This window comes from Rhamphochromis longiceps, linkage group LG23 (genome assembly GCF_057381845.1).
Source record: "Rhamphochromis longiceps isolate RC_006_pf linkage group LG23, R_longiceps_female_GT1.1, whole genome shotgun sequence".
NCBI classification, from domain to species: Eukaryota; Metazoa; Chordata; class Actinopteri; order Cichliformes; family Cichlidae; genus Rhamphochromis; species Rhamphochromis longiceps.
In genome coordinates this window covers 16,855,348-16,870,525 of record NC_140578.1, presented here as the reverse complement: position 1 = coordinate 16,870,525, position 15,178 = coordinate 16,855,348, and the positions used below count along the sequence as shown (strand labels likewise).

The 15,178-nt window shown below is 42.2% G+C and overlaps 1 long non-coding RNA gene and 1 pseudogene across 3 annotated transcripts; one reads left to right on the top strand and one right to left on the bottom strand.

The window, feature by feature from the left end:
• Positions 1–6,692: 6,692 nt before the first annotated feature.
• On the bottom strand, positions 6,693–7,544 carry LOC146641539 (uncharacterized; annotated as a pseudogene).
• Positions 7,545–9,008: 1,464 nt separating this feature from the next.
• On the top strand, positions 9,009–12,963 carry LOC146641538 (uncharacterized). 3 transcript variants are annotated; one of them, XR_014909628.1, is made up of 7 exons: positions 9,009–9,352; positions 10,845–10,976; positions 11,094–11,193; positions 11,312–11,371; positions 11,461–11,551; positions 11,721–11,875; positions 12,539–12,963. It is a non-coding gene; the product is annotated as an uncharacterized LOC146641538 (long non-coding RNA). The 3 variants fall into 3 exon arrangements; XR_014909627.1 differs by having other exon boundaries at positions 9,014–9,347; positions 11,718–11,875; XR_014909626.1 differs by having other exon boundaries at positions 9,026–9,352; positions 11,718–11,875.
• Positions 12,964–15,178: the final 2,215 nt, after the last annotated feature.

The following is a 15,178-nucleotide window of genomic DNA, read 5'->3' as shown; positions in this document are numbered from 1 at the left end:
TTAGTGGCTGAGGTTGATCAGTCTGTGGTCTCAACTGCCGTTGCTTTGTCTTTTGAGCAGCAAAAGGAGTTGTTACTCTTACAAATGGAAAGAGACAAGCTGAGCATTGAGAAAGAACGTGTAAGGCATTCTTTAGAAAAGGAAAAGTTGGAGCTAGAGCAGTATCGGCTAGACCTAATCAAGGCGGGCAAGTTATCAGGTCGTGTTGAGGCTAAAGAGTCTTCTCCACAAGGAGTTGAAACTTTTGATGTCGTGCGTAATTTGCGCTTGGTGCCGAAATTTGATGAAAGAGAGCCAGATGCCTTTTTATCCCTTTTTGAACGCATTGCCGAATTGAGAGGATGGCCAGAAGCTGACTGTGTGATTATGTTACAGTCTGTTTTGACTGGAAAGGCTCAGGAAGCTTATTCAGCACTCAGTGCAGTTGATTGTCGGAGGTTTGCTACTGTTAAAGATGCAGTTCTGAAGGCGTATGAGTTGGTACCAGAAGCTTACCGTCAACGTTTCAGATCATGGAGGAAGTCTGATAAGCAGTCGCATATAGAGTTTGCGAGGGATTTAACTAAACACTTCAACAGATGGTGTTCGGCACTGGGAGTGACAACTTTTCAGGATTTATGTGAGTTGATGGTATTGGAGCAGTTTAAAGAGTGTGTTCCTCCTGTGGTTGCCACTTATATTGCTGAACGGGAAGTGACAACAGTTTCTGACGCTGCTAAATTGGCAGATGAATATATCTTGGCACATAAGGGGCAGGTTGGTAGAAACTGTTTTTCAGTTGGTGCTCCTGCTAGAGCTTTTGGTCAAACTAAGTTTATGTCATCGGACCCTGCGAAGGCCATTGGTGGTGTGAAGCCCAGTAAGTTTGGTCAAGCATGCAACTACTGCCATGGCGATGGACACTGGAAAACAGAATGTCCCTTGTTGAAAAGCAAGTTGGCGCGTACAGGCAAACAGGTTAAGCCTGCGGCTCTTACCATTCCTGCACGGGAAATTTCAGTAGTCTCTCGGGAGACGCCAGTTTCGACTAAGTCTGACTCAGAGAGCTATTCGGGGTTTGAGGATTTTGTGTCCGATGGGTTTGTATCACTCCCGGGTGATGTTCATAAAGTTCCTGTAAAGATTTTGCGTGACACAGGAGCGAAGGATTCTTTTATCTTAGCCTCCGTGTTGCCATTTTCACAGGTTACTGATACTGGTGAGTGTGTGCTTGTTCAAGGCATGGGTTTAACCACTATCTGTGCTCCATTGCATAAAGTCAGGCTGTCATGCAGTTTTGTGGATGATGATATCTGCCTTGGTGTTTGTCCTGCTTTGCCACTTGAGGGCATACATGTGATTTTGGGGAATGATTTGGCTGGAAATCGAGTCTGGGCTGACAATTCTTTACCTGTTAAATCTAGAGTTCTGAATGATTCCCATGAGTGTGAACAGGGTTTTTCTGACTTTGCAGCTTGTGCTGTTACAAGGGCTGCAGCTAAAAGGGATGCAGAGCCTGTAACTCAAGCAGAAGAGTGTCAGGTTGAACCAGATTTGATTGTTCCTGAACATTTGTCAGTTTCCCAGCAAGAGTTAATTCAGGCACAGCGTGCTGATGCTTCACTGACTGAGCTGTTTCACAAAGTGCAACCTAGTGATGACGCTAGAAGTGCGGCCTCTGGTTATTTTCTGCAGAAGGAGGTACTAGTCCGTAGGTGGATTCCGCAAGGGTTGGACTGTGTTGGGAGTCCAGTTGTCCAGATTGTGGTTCCAACTAAATACCGTGACGAGGTGTTGAAGTGTTCTCTTCTTTCTTTCTTTTTTGCCTGTCCCGTTTGGCTCTTTTGCCATCAGAATTGTTGTCTAAAGGCAAAGAAAGATGCCCAACGGATTTACTTTACCAAATTGACCATCCCAGCCTTGCCGTAATGGTCCATTTGATTCACCTTTTATTGTTTATTTTATTTTCACTTACTGAATACGGGACAGACTTGACTGGGGGAAAGAAGGGGAGAAAGAAAGAGGGAAAGAGAAACAGCTGAGAAGAGGGACGGGGGAGAAGGGCAAAAGACAAAAACCAACAGAACGGGCAGAAAAAAAAAAGAAAAAAAAAGAAGAAAAAATACATATATCAATCACCTGGATCACCTGCTGAGAAAGAAAAAAGAAAACAAGCAGAAGAGAACAAGAGTAATAGAATAAACAACATCAGAATGATATATGGGAATATGACAGTAAATACTAAATATTAAACATTATTGTGCAGCACATAAGATCAACAGAACACAGTGTGCTTTGAGGTAGGAGCCAAAACGGGTGTAGTTTGTGGGTGTGATCACCCGTGTGTACACCTGTGAGCATGGACGCGCTTGTTTTTTTTTTTTTAAAAGGTTCCTTCATGTAATGATCTGCTAGAGGGTGTGGGGGGGCCACAGCCCCGTCCTCCAGGGCATGAAGCAGGTATGGAGGAGATCAAAACTCCAGACATCCAGAGGCCCCCAGAACACAAGAGACCAAGGAAGACCAACAGAGGGGCAGCCGCGCCACTGTCCCAGAAAGAGCTGAGGAGAGTCCCAGATGAGGGCTTACTCAGCAGCCACGGAGCAGAAGCCAGGGGGGAGTTGCAGTGACGCGCCCGTGAGCTCCGCCGGCAGCCAGCCGTGCCTGAGTGACCGAGGCCCAGGCCGAGAGGCCGGGGGCACCCCACCTCCGAAGTGGCCCGAGCGAGCCCCAGGCTCCAGGCCCCGATAAGCGGCCGCCAAGGAGTGAGCCGGTGTGTACCTGGACGCCCATCCCCGGACACAAAGAACCACCAACGCACCGATGTCTGAGGGGGTCCGCCACTGGCAGGGGAAGTGGTGGTAGAGCGAGATAGGCCTCCATACCTTGGAGAGCCTGAGATGTCCCCAGAGAGGTGGCGCCTGACACCCAACCTGACATATAGACACAGACATACAGGCACACACATATACAAACATCCATTCCCACCCTCATGCTCTCATATGCACTTACTCCACACTCAACCAACGTGGAGACAGACATAAAGAGACGTTGTACACACGATCACACTCCCCAAGCGTACTCTACGAACTGGGTCTAGGTACCCTTGCCCCTGGAGGGGGGAACTGCACCCAGACCCAGGTGGTGTTACCCTTTTCCCTGCGGTGGGGGGAGGCAGACCGCCCTGACTCCGCAGCAGCAGGGAGGCCCCACACTCCAGACCGCAGTCGGACGGCCAACTCCTCCTCCTAGCCCCCCTGCTCCAGCAGGCCGCAGAGAATGGGGGTGAGAGAAGACTCCAAACCTCCCTCCACCCGCTCATTGTAGTGTTGATGCATGTGTGTTCTAAGGTACATTTAAAACCCAGGAGGGCATGGAGCTACCTGCCAGAGAGCAGCAGGTAAGCGCATGGTCCCTCCTGCTAGCCCTCAATGTCTACGTGTATTTAAAATTGAGAGGTGGGCAATGACGCCAGGGGTGAGGTGTACACCCTGATGGTAATTTGGATTCCGTGTATCGTGCCTACCCCCAAGATCCTATATGTATGTGTAATGAGAGTGTGAGTAATGTGAATGTCTAAGTTGTGGGATAAAATTGAGGCAGAGGCAGCCAGAAGGGGACAGAGGGGGGGGGGGAGGTAGCCTCCTCTGCACCCTGGTGACATACCCCTACTCCAAGGTCCTGCATGTGTGGGTGGTTGTGGTGGAGCGGGAAGGGGGAGGCAGCTGGAGATGGGGAGGGAGGGAAGGAAGGGAGGGGCAAGTGACCCCTCCCTGGGGCCAGCTCCCCCGCTGACCCCAGTAGGCAGCCCCATACTCCGCGACCCGCCAGGGAAAGGGGGCCCAGGCCCATCCAGACCGGAGTTGTTGAAGTGTTCTCATGACAAATCTGGGCATTTGGGAGTGACGAAGACTTATAATTACATCTTGCGCTACTTCTTTTGGCCACGTCTTAAGCGTGATGTTTCAGCTTACATTAAGACCTGCCATACTTGCCAAATTGTAGGCAAGCCAAATCAGTCTATTAAACCTGTTCCACTTTGTCCCATCCCTGCTGTGAGTAACCCATTTAAACATTTGATCATTGACTGTGTGGGCCCTCTTCCTAGATCAAAATCTGGTTCGGAGTATCTGTTGACTGTAATGTGCCAGGTTACGCGTTATCCTGCTGCATATCCGCTGCGTACCATCACAGCCAAGTCTGTGGTGAAGGCTTTGACACAGTTTATTTCTATATTTGGCATACCGAAGATTATTCAGAGTGACCAGGGATCAAACTTGTCGTCACATCTATTTGCACAAGTTCTTAAGCTGTTGAATATTGTACATAATAAAGCCTCTCCTTATCATCCACAGAGCCAAGGTGCTTTAGAGCGCTTCCATCAAACACTGAAGTCCTTGTTACGTGCCTATTGCACCGAAATGAGGAGTGACTGGGAGGAAGGTTTACCGTGGCTTCTGCTGGCAGCGCGAGAAGTTTGCCAGGAGAGTACTGGGTTTAGCCCAAATGACTTGGTCTTTGGCCACAAAGTTCGGGGACCATTGACAGTGCTGTGCGATAAGTGGTTGTCAGGGGAACCACCAGTGAACTTGATAGATTATGTTAATGGTTTTCGGCACAGACTGTATGTGGCAGGTCAGTTGGCCAAACAGAACCTTGAAAAGGCTCAGGTCAAGATGAAATATTTTTATGGCTGGCGGTCTGAAGAGCAGCAGTTTAGTGCGGGTGACCAGGTTTTGGCTTTACTGCTGATTGCAGGGTCACCGTTCCAGGCACGGTTTGCTGGGCCTCACACCGTGGTACAGAAACTGTCTGAACAGAATTATCTGATTGCTACCCCAGATCGCCGGAAAAGAAATCAACCTTGCCATGTTAATTTGTTGAAACCATATCATGTTCATCCTTTATCCGTCGGTCTGTCAGGCTCTTTCATTTCTCCTTCCGCATCAAATCCAGGGTTGACTGCTTGTACAATAGCACAGTCAGTTTGTGGAGGGGAGGATGTGGCAGCACCTGATGATCCTTTATTGCTTGGTCGTCTGAAGAATTCAGAAACTCTTCAGAACTTGGATGTGCTGTTGGGCCATTTTCCTGCTGACAAATGTGCAGAACTGTCTGCATTAATTAAAAGGTATCCAACCTTGTTTAGAGACATACCTTCTAAAACAACTTTGATAGAGCATGATATTGATGTGGGTGATGCAAAACCAATCCGGCAGAGGTTCTACAGGGTCTTTGAGGAAAAGAGGAAAATAATTGATAAGGAAGTTCATTACATGTTGGAAAACAACATTGCAGTGCCATCGTCATCAAGCTGGGCTTCCCCATGCTTGTTGGTTGAAAAAGCTGATAAATCACCACGTTGTTGCACAGACTTCCGTAAAGTAAATGCAGTGACCAAACCCGATTCCAATCCCTTGCCTCATATTGACGACTGTATTGACCAAGTCGGTGCAGCAGAATATGTGAGCAAGTTTGATCTGTTGAAGGGATATTGGCAGGTGCCACTGACTCCCAGAGCTCAGGAAATATCTGCTTTCATCACGCCATCTGGTCTTTATTCATATACAGTCATGGGTTTTGGTTTACGCAATGCTCCAGCTACATTTCAGCGACTCATGAATATGGTTGTTAATGGGCTGAAAGGCTGTGCTGTTTACCTAGATGACATGGTGGTATATAGTAGCACCTGGGAGGATCATCTGGATCGCATTCGCACTCTGTTTGAACGATTAGTTTGGGGAAATCTGACTATCAACCTGGCAAAATGTGAATTTGCAAAAGCAACTGTGACCCATCTTGGTAAGGTTGTGGGCCAAGGTTATGTGAGGCCAGCTGATGCAAAGGTGTTGGCCATCAAAGAGTTCCCTGTTCCAGTAACCAAAAAAAAACTCATGAGATTTTTGGGTCTGGTCGGTTATTATCGCTGTTTTTGTTGAAACTTCTCAACAGTGGTTGCTCCTCTGACTGATTTGTTGAAGGCCAAAGTAAAGTTTATTTGGTCTGCAGCATGCCAGCAAGCTTTTTGGGATGTAAAAGCTTTACTGTGCTCTGAACCTGTGCTTTTATCCCCTCGTCTGGATCAGCCCTTCAAGCTGTACGTGGACGCAAGCCACATTGGTGCAGCTGAATTATTTGGTCATTGAAAAGGAAGCTTTGGCATTAGTCTTGGCCTTGCAGCATTTTAGGGTATATTTAGATTCTGCTCGGCCAATTGAGGTATTTTCTGACCATAACCCTCTCACTTTCTTGAACACATTGCAGAACCCAAATCAGAGGCTTATGCGGTTGCAAATTCATAATGTAAATGTGTTTGCCAATTCAGGGTGAGACCCTGTTCTATGGGGGGAAGTGTGACGGCCAGTGGGCTGGCCTTGTGTTTTGTTTTTTCTTTTACCTGTTTCTTGCAGGTAGGTGGAGCTGACCCAATTAGTGATGCAGCACACCTGAGAGGCCAGTCCCAGTGTATATAAAGACACCTTGACTGAACCAGTGGTGGCTGGCTTTGACGCTCTCTCTGGCACTTGTCATGTTTATTTGGAAGTTTCAGTTATGGCTGTTATGTCCTTTAAATTGTGTTTAAGTTGCTTTACCTTATTTTCATTAAATATGTCTTACAGCCTTTAAAAGCCTGTGTGGTCTCCCATTTGTTTGTCACTTCCTATGAGCTGGGTTGTGACATCTCCAAGCCAAAAAAAATTCCTCTATAGGGTTTAAAAATGGTGAGTAAGGGGGCAAGTATACCACTTCAAGTTGGTTGTGGTTGGAGAACCAGGCCTGGACCAGAGCAGCCCGATGGAAACTGACATTATCCCATATCATCACAAACCTGGGCTGATCTGGTCTGTTCTGTACAACTATGTTATGGAGAGCATCTAGAAATGTGAGTATATGTTGGCTATTGTATGGACCTAGTTTTGCATGATGATGCAGAAGCCCTCGAAGGGTTATGGCGCCACACAATGTGATATTTCCCCTGTGCTGCCCTGGGACGTGCACAATTGCCCCTTGGCCAATTACATTACGACCCCGTCGTCTTGTTTTGCATAGGTCGAATCCAGCTTCAACAATGAAAATGAATTCATGAGGCTGTGCAGCTCCATCCTTGGCCAAGATTCTCTGTTTAAAAAAAAAAAAAAAAAAGAACATATTACTGTACTACAGTGCTGCACATACAGAACCCTCACCCCATCACACAGGTACCTGTGTAGCTTTCAGAATGGATCCATGTGGTATTGATATGGTACATATTCAGCTGCTACTGGATTTCACCAATACTGTATTGTACATGTAAAGGACAGTTACACTTACCCATACATGTTCAGCTCGACAAATGGGACTCTGTAGAGCTGCTTCATGGTGATGCTGTGTTTTCCCAAGATGCGCCTGATGGTGGTGATGCTCACAAAGTTTATGTTGTTGAACACTTGCCTGTCTGCAAGTATTTGCTTTCGTAGCTGGTGGAGACGGATGGCATTGTCTGCCCTCACTAGATCCACAACGGCAAGGTCCTGCTGTTGTGTGAACAGGCGTTGGCGTCCTCCCCTTGAAGGTCTTCGAGTCATTCTAGAGAAATACAACCACATATTGTCATCGCTTTGCTTATTTTTCTTACAGTACTTTACTGTATATACTGTATCATCCACTGTATAACACTGTACTTCAATATAAGTAATCATGGTATGTTTCACAGAAACTACCACTTTGGCTGCAAAATGAGCATTAGCACCCTTCAATACCCTGAACACTTGATGTGGTAATGTGATATACTGTGGAACAGTGCTATAAAAACCATCAGAGTAGAGTAGAAGGTAGAGAGGTGAAGACATACCTGTTTTCTAGTCGGAATGTTCTTGTTACAGATGCCACTGTGAAGCGGCTTAGATGTGGGTGGACTCTCTGCACAGCTTCAGGCCATGGTTGATGACATGGTCCACCAAAGTTGCTCTTATATCATCAGAAATATGGGTCCGTGCATGGCCTCTTCGTCGTCTTCGTCCTCCTCCTCCTCCTCCCTCCATCCATGCTTGCAAATTTCTTGAATTGGCTAAACTGAGGGCTTTTTGTAGTTGGCTAATTGGTGTTCAGTTTTGCAAGTAAGCGCCTTCAGGTGTGTATTTGAGTGGTTGCAATTACACGATGTGTTTTGTATTTTGGATACATGTGTTTTCCAAATGGCACCCTGAAATTTCATTTTGTGAACGAAGTGTCTTATGTATGGAATAGAGTGTACACTGTAAAAAAAGTCAGTAAAATATACAGCAAAACACCGTCAAATTCCAACGGTAATGGAGCGTAAAATCAAAAACTTCCTTTTACTGTATTAAATAGATTGAATAACCGTTAATTGTGAGACTGGATAAAACTTTGTTTTTTACTGTAATAAAATGTTGAAATTATAAATATTTTCTGTGAAAACAAATAAATATGCATACATTTTACAATTACATATTGTAATGTTGAAAATGTCTGAAAAACTTAGATTTTACGGTATTATTTGAGTAAAACTACATCTTTTGGGGTTGTGCACATTGGAATTCACAGTATAAAGCTGTAGATTTTTAAGCAAACAAAAACATTCATTTTTACAGAAACAAGATGTTAAAAAATAGGGTCCACCGTAATAATACAACCAGTACATACCATTAAAAAAAAAGCAAATATCAGCAGTGAAAGACAATAAAACTGATAGTATTTTTTTATTTTAAAATTCAGATACTGATATACAGATTAAAAGTTAGGCCTGCAGTATATCATTGTTAACCTTCTGATAAAAAAATCAACAGCAAAAGAAGATGTTAAAAATAAAGTTTATGGTTGTGAATAAAATTGATTTCAATAATCTTTTTTAATTATTATTTTAAAACAACTTTATGTTGTTGTGTTTCACGCCATATTATCAGACCACCTTAAGTGGGTCGGCCTTAAATTTTGAATTTGTGTGATCGCTGTTGATTGGTAGCTAAACTGCTGGTAAACTGTGTACAGACGTTTTACGTTCGAATTGCAGAGAAAAAAAATCTGGTAGCAACATTGTGCAGTATGAGCGAACCATTTCACCAAAAAAAGGGGAAGCAAGGTAAGACGTGGCTGCAGCGGTCTGCAGACGTGACTTCTGATCAAATTCGAACCTCCTAAAGAAACAAAGAGCGACGTTACATTGCGGGATGACGTCACCTGAAAATGACCAATAGCGCGGCGCGCTGCTGAGCTGTGTGCCAACCGCTCTTTTTTTTCATGCAGGAGACTCAAGTTGGCTTCGCTAACGGACACAGTTTTGAACTCGTATATTAGCGCCATTTATTGCTGCTTGGACCACAGCATCTTCGGAATTTGTAGACATCCTGGCAGCTTACAATTAGTTCGAGGTGAGGTGAGTACATGCAACTTCAAGTTATCTCTGTTATAAAAATCCACCAGCCCAGCGTTTATAGATAATTTTAGCAGTTCGTTTTTTATGAGTGAGGTTGTGAATTTAGTTAGCATTTGTGAGTTGAGTTAGCATTACTGTTGCGAGGGAAGCATTGCTCTGGATTAGTTTCTGTATATGGCGTGCTTAATTCGCTAGGGAGGAATTACCAAAGTACATGGAGTTATGTTAACGTGTAATTTCTGTGGTAAGGTAGTTCAGTCATCAAGGGGCTACGTGCTTCATTGTAAACTGCATCGGAATGAGCCACGTTGTTTCTTTCGGTGTATTGAAGCAGGCTGCAAGCAGACATACACCAGGTATGGCGCGTTTAAGGCTCATTTTTACCGAAGACACTGCCCCCACCCATGTCACTGGTGTGGTGGTGGTTTCTTCGTTTACATGTGCAATGGCGATGTGTGAACGTCAGTGTCAGAACTCTAAAGAGTTAATAGCTCATCTGAAGAGCCATATTGTGGAAGGACACGTGGTCACTTGTCCAGTAAGAGGATGCACAAATACCTTTAGAGTTAAATCATCTTTTACTGCTCACATGTCACGTAAACACAGAGTTTTCAGACAGCAGCATTGGTGATTTATATAGAGAGTCTGCATGTCAATCATCATCTGTTCCAACCACATCAGATGACTTTGTACCCTTGATTTCCGAGCCTGCTGCACAGTCTATTACACATGAAGATAACATGGAAATGCCCCCTGAATTCTGTGATCTTTTTCTGAGAAACGTTTCACTATTCTACTTAAAATTGCAGGGTCAGTTTCTACTGCCTGCTTCAACCATACAGAACATTGTAGAGGAAATGCAGAACATGCATGAGTTGGGACAGACATACAGTTTGGGTAAACTTGCATCACTGTTAAAAGATGACACATCATTATCAGAGGAGGACATCAACAAAGTCTGTGAGTCTGTCAAAAGCTATGATCTTTTTTCTGCATGTCATACCGGGCCATTGAGGACAGTGCACTCCAGAGCTCAGATCTTTAAAAAAGCCTTCAACTATGCGGAACCAAAGAAAATATTTTTAGGGAGAGATGAAAACAGAAAAGATAGGTTTGCCTATTATGTGCCTTTAAGAGAGACTTTGAGATGTCTGCTAGAGTCTGATCTGTGGCAGAAATCAGAAGAGCCCTCTACTGAGCCTCCTGCTGATGTTCTGTGTGACATAAGTGATAGTAAGCTGTTTTAAATAAAATGATTTTTTTGGTCAAAACCCATTGACTTAATTGATTTCTATCCATTAACATCTTACATGAAGTATGGGTACCAAATGGTTCCACTGAAACACAGTGTGCTGTCACAATAATGGTGCTGTTAGTTTGGTACTTACGAAACACTGTATAAAAGTGTAGTATCAAGCAAGATCAGCTTCATATTTTAAGACCAAAGGTACCACTTGGTGTAAATTGACCTTTATTCACATTCTTTTATCAGACATCTTGGAAATGGGGGGCAGCATAAGGAGTTCCATTACTAAGGTGCTGCCGGACCTGTCTGCCTCAATCCTTGAAATTGTACTGGAGGCACTACAATCATTAGGAGTGGAGACATCTGAGAAACAAACCAGTAAGTATTATGATTTCATTGCACAATAGCCATGAAGGACTTTCTGTTTTTTCTATTATGCTTTGGCCAAGGTCGAAAAAGGACAATTAATCTATTGTTTGTGATATTGTTTTACAGCACCAAATATGGAAATTTCAAGCCAGGCCAGCATATCGTCTCCATCTGTTTTAAGGTTTAAGGGTGGTGGCACAGCTAAGACCCAAGAGTCTCTTTCAAGGTTAGTAAAGTAAACAGATTCAAGAAGATATTTTACACATTTCTTTGTCGTCTGTCTCTAAATCTTATTTTGTCTTTATTATGATTAAAAAGGTTTGTTTTGTTCCTGCCCTTTTCAGACACTGAATTTGAGCAGAAACCATAAGGATACTCAAAGGACCTGTGACTCTCAGGAAATGGTGAGATTTCAGGTCATAATCTTTTTTTTTCCATTAAATTAATTTTCCTTTTTCCCTTTACAATATTGCTGTTTTGTTTTTGTAAACAGCATCAAATGAGAGAGACAGATGAAACAGTTTCAAGACAATGGCAGGAAAAAAATGCTGAAGATTGAAACAAACCTTGGCTGGAAATATTTGGTATGTGTTTTACCGTAAATCAAATTGTTGAAAAACATTCAGCTACACTGTAACACAGGGAAACTTGATTTGCACTTATTTTGTTACTTTAATTTCTTGTCTCATTATTTTTGTCAGTTATTATTGTTTATGGTGTATGCCCTTCTTGTTTTCCTTCTGAATGCAGAAGGTATCTAGCCAGTCCACAATGAAAGCTTCGTTGCACCCAATGAGTCTTCTGGCAGAAATGATGGCGGCTGTATTCTTTGGTTTCCCTAAACATCACACCCTGCCTGTTTATACGAGGCTCTTCAATTAAGTCTGCACCCAAAGATTCAATAAGAGGTAAGCAGTGGTATTATTCAAGTTTTGCTAAAGAAAGATGGACAGGAGACACTAATCTTAATCAGCCGAGCTCAGGTTCATGTCCAGGTGAGCAGTTTCATACGCTATAAAATGTAGATTGAATGATAGGTCTCATCACCATGCATTCAGCCATTAACTTCAAGTTCTATGATAAATCAATACGAAACTTAAATACGTTTTCCAACAAATTATGATTGTGATTAGGGCTGCGTTGTCTATGTATCACTTTTACACAAGTAGATTTAAAGTATAACTATTGCCAAAACGCAACCTGGGCTGTTTTTTTTTTTTTTTGTTTTTTTTACTGTATCGATTTTGATGTGCTCAAATTTATGCCCCGGCCCCCTAGTATTCCCATTCACTGGCTATTGACCACAAAACAAAATCACGGTCAATCTCAAAAACGGCTTGTTTGTCGTAATTATGCTTTTAGATATATGTTTGTCTCGTTTACAGTAAAAAAAAAAAAAACTGAAAAAAACAGCCCAGGTTGCATTTTGACAATAGCTATCCTTTAAGAACTGTATATTTTACACTTAAGAAATCATTTATCATTAGATCTGGTTTTGGCAGCACGTTTTGTTCATTTCTGTGCATTTTGCTCAAGCACTGATCAAACTTTGTCCATTTTTTTTGCTGCAGAGGGGATCCTGCCAGTCCAAAGTGAACTCCTGATGGACATTGAAGTACTCCTGCAGAGCTTGTATCTTCAACACCATGCGCATTAGAAACTCCACCGAGTCCTTTCCTTCACCAAGGCAGGACCCAGTGACTCATTACTGTTGATAGGTCAGGGGCAGGTAATATTTTGTTTCATGTTTATTCATTCCTCCATGGATTACCAGCCATATATATGGACACATGCTGTATTCTCAAGATCTATGCTGTTTTGTAGGAATAGAGAAAATAATATGTTTAGTCTGTTTTCAAATGGTATGTCAAATTTTCTCATTGTTTATCAGTAATATTCTCTACCTTGGTTGTATATGAGCATCTTTAGATTTTTCTATATTTAGCGGTTGCAAATGTAAAATGTACGGTAAACCATTTATGTTCCTCATATTGTACTGTATGTTTAGCGGTAAAATACCGGCAGCTGTGGTTGCCAGGAATTTACCGTAAAATGTATCTGGTCAAAATAAAATGCTGTAATTTGTTATACAATTTCACTGTGTTTTTTACTGTCAAAGGTTTAACATATTTCTGTTATTTTTACAGTTATTTACAATAATAGGGTCTATCCTATTACTGTTAAATTAACAACAAATTACTGTAAATATTATTATATTATTACTTTTTTTTTACTGCAAATATCCGTAAAAAGCTATGGAAAGTTGCATTTTTTACATTAAATTGCTGTATAATTGACAAATATATTTGGTTTTTTTCTATCATGATTTTGGTAAAATAATACGTTGTCTACCTTAAAAATTAGGGTTACAAAACCAGTATACCGTATTGTCTTTTACAGATTCCACATTTTTTACACGGTATATTCCTGGCAACCACAGCTGCCGGTATTTTACCGTAAATTTGACAGATTTTTTTTTTTACAGTGTAGTATGCAGGACCATGTGTGTTGCATAAAGGAGTAAGTGTGTTGCATAATTGCAACTAGGGTGCAAAGCAGTGCTTTTGTTTAAGGTAACGGTGCATGTGTTTGAGGTATGGTAACAAAAGCTTCAAGTTGTGTTACTTTAGTCTAAGCATGGGTTTATAGTGTTCAAGCAACGGGCAAAAACTGTAAGTAGGATAAAGTGGTTTTCTTACTAAAACTGCTATTAATATCAGGGTGTTTAAAATGTCATCAATCAAGTTTTGGATTGATGAGAGAGGCACAAAGGTGATTTTTAATTTTGTGATTTGTGAGTGTATATTAATTACAAATTTCATCTAACTGTATACGGATTTAGTAAAATGTATTCCATAAGTGGTTCAAATTTATGTAGATGAGAACGGACAAAAGAAAAAATTAGGCAGCCTTGTGTCTCTAATGGAAGCAGGCCAAGGTCCATGAATGAGGAGATCAGCCAGTATATTACTGGAAACCGTGTGTGTGTGTGTGTGTGTGTGTGTGTGTGTGCACTTGCTGTCCTGGGGCAGGAGTGACTGAATGTGTAACTAATGATCTGCTTTTAATGATGGTACCTGAAGGCATTTCTTTCAGTATGAACTTCTGAATGAGTAACTGGCCACCTTGAGCAGGAAAAGCACAGACAGTGTGTGGTTACTGAAATGATTCAGGAACAGCCAAATGGAAAACAAATGAACTGGTACTGCAAAAAGCAACGACAGGAGTCTACTGAAGTGAGGTGAGCAAGCTTAACTGGCAGCCCAGTGCCAGTAACAGTGTGAAGAAATCAAATAAATAATCAGAAAAAATTGGCATTGTGAAAGCTTTGATGTTAATGCTTTGCATGTTAGAGCAATCAGATCAGCCAGATATAAAACTGCCAACCATACATGTGCAATAAGAATAGTTTTTGTATTAGAAGTTGGCAGTCTTTACCTGCTTTTTCTTTATTGTTCAGTTGATTTTAATTTGATATGTGATATCTGGATTAAAAACAGAATTTAGTGCAGATTGTAACTTTAAAGATTTAGGGAAGGCTAGAACTAGATTTCTCAAGGAAAACTACTATAAATAGGAGGATAGAAGAGCTTGGCTTCCCAGTTGGACTGCCAGGAATATAATTGAATTGTTAATGTAATGAGGCAACACGCAAACCTGACATCCAGCCAGTAACACTACTGTTTTTATCAGTGGCATTAAGCTTTGTTAGGGTGGATAAGGCAACTCTGGCCACTCTTACTGGACTCTTTTGTACTGTAATGACCTTCACAAGAACAAGGAAAGGTTGGGGTGAATAAGGAAAAACAGTCTAATCTTGGCTCTCCAGACTTACTGCTAAATAATCTCAATAAAATGCTGCTGAAAAAGTGTTTTCAAGGGCGAGCAATGACATCTCACTCAAGTGGGGCTTTGATTGTTTAATGCATGGTCAAACTACAGAAAAATTAGCTTCATACAATCAGATAGTATATTGTGTTACACTGCAACACACACATTATAGAGATTGCTTTTCACATTGCATTGTGAGAAACCTTTCTTGGCTGGGTTGATTGGAACTAGGTAGAAAAGCTAAATTATTGTTTGTTCATCACCGTTCTTTTCACACAGTCTCTGCCAACATCTCATCACTGTGGTCACTTCCTGAGAATTCAGAAATAGCCACTTTGATCGGAAACAAATTTACCTGACTTATTTCTAATTATGAGCGG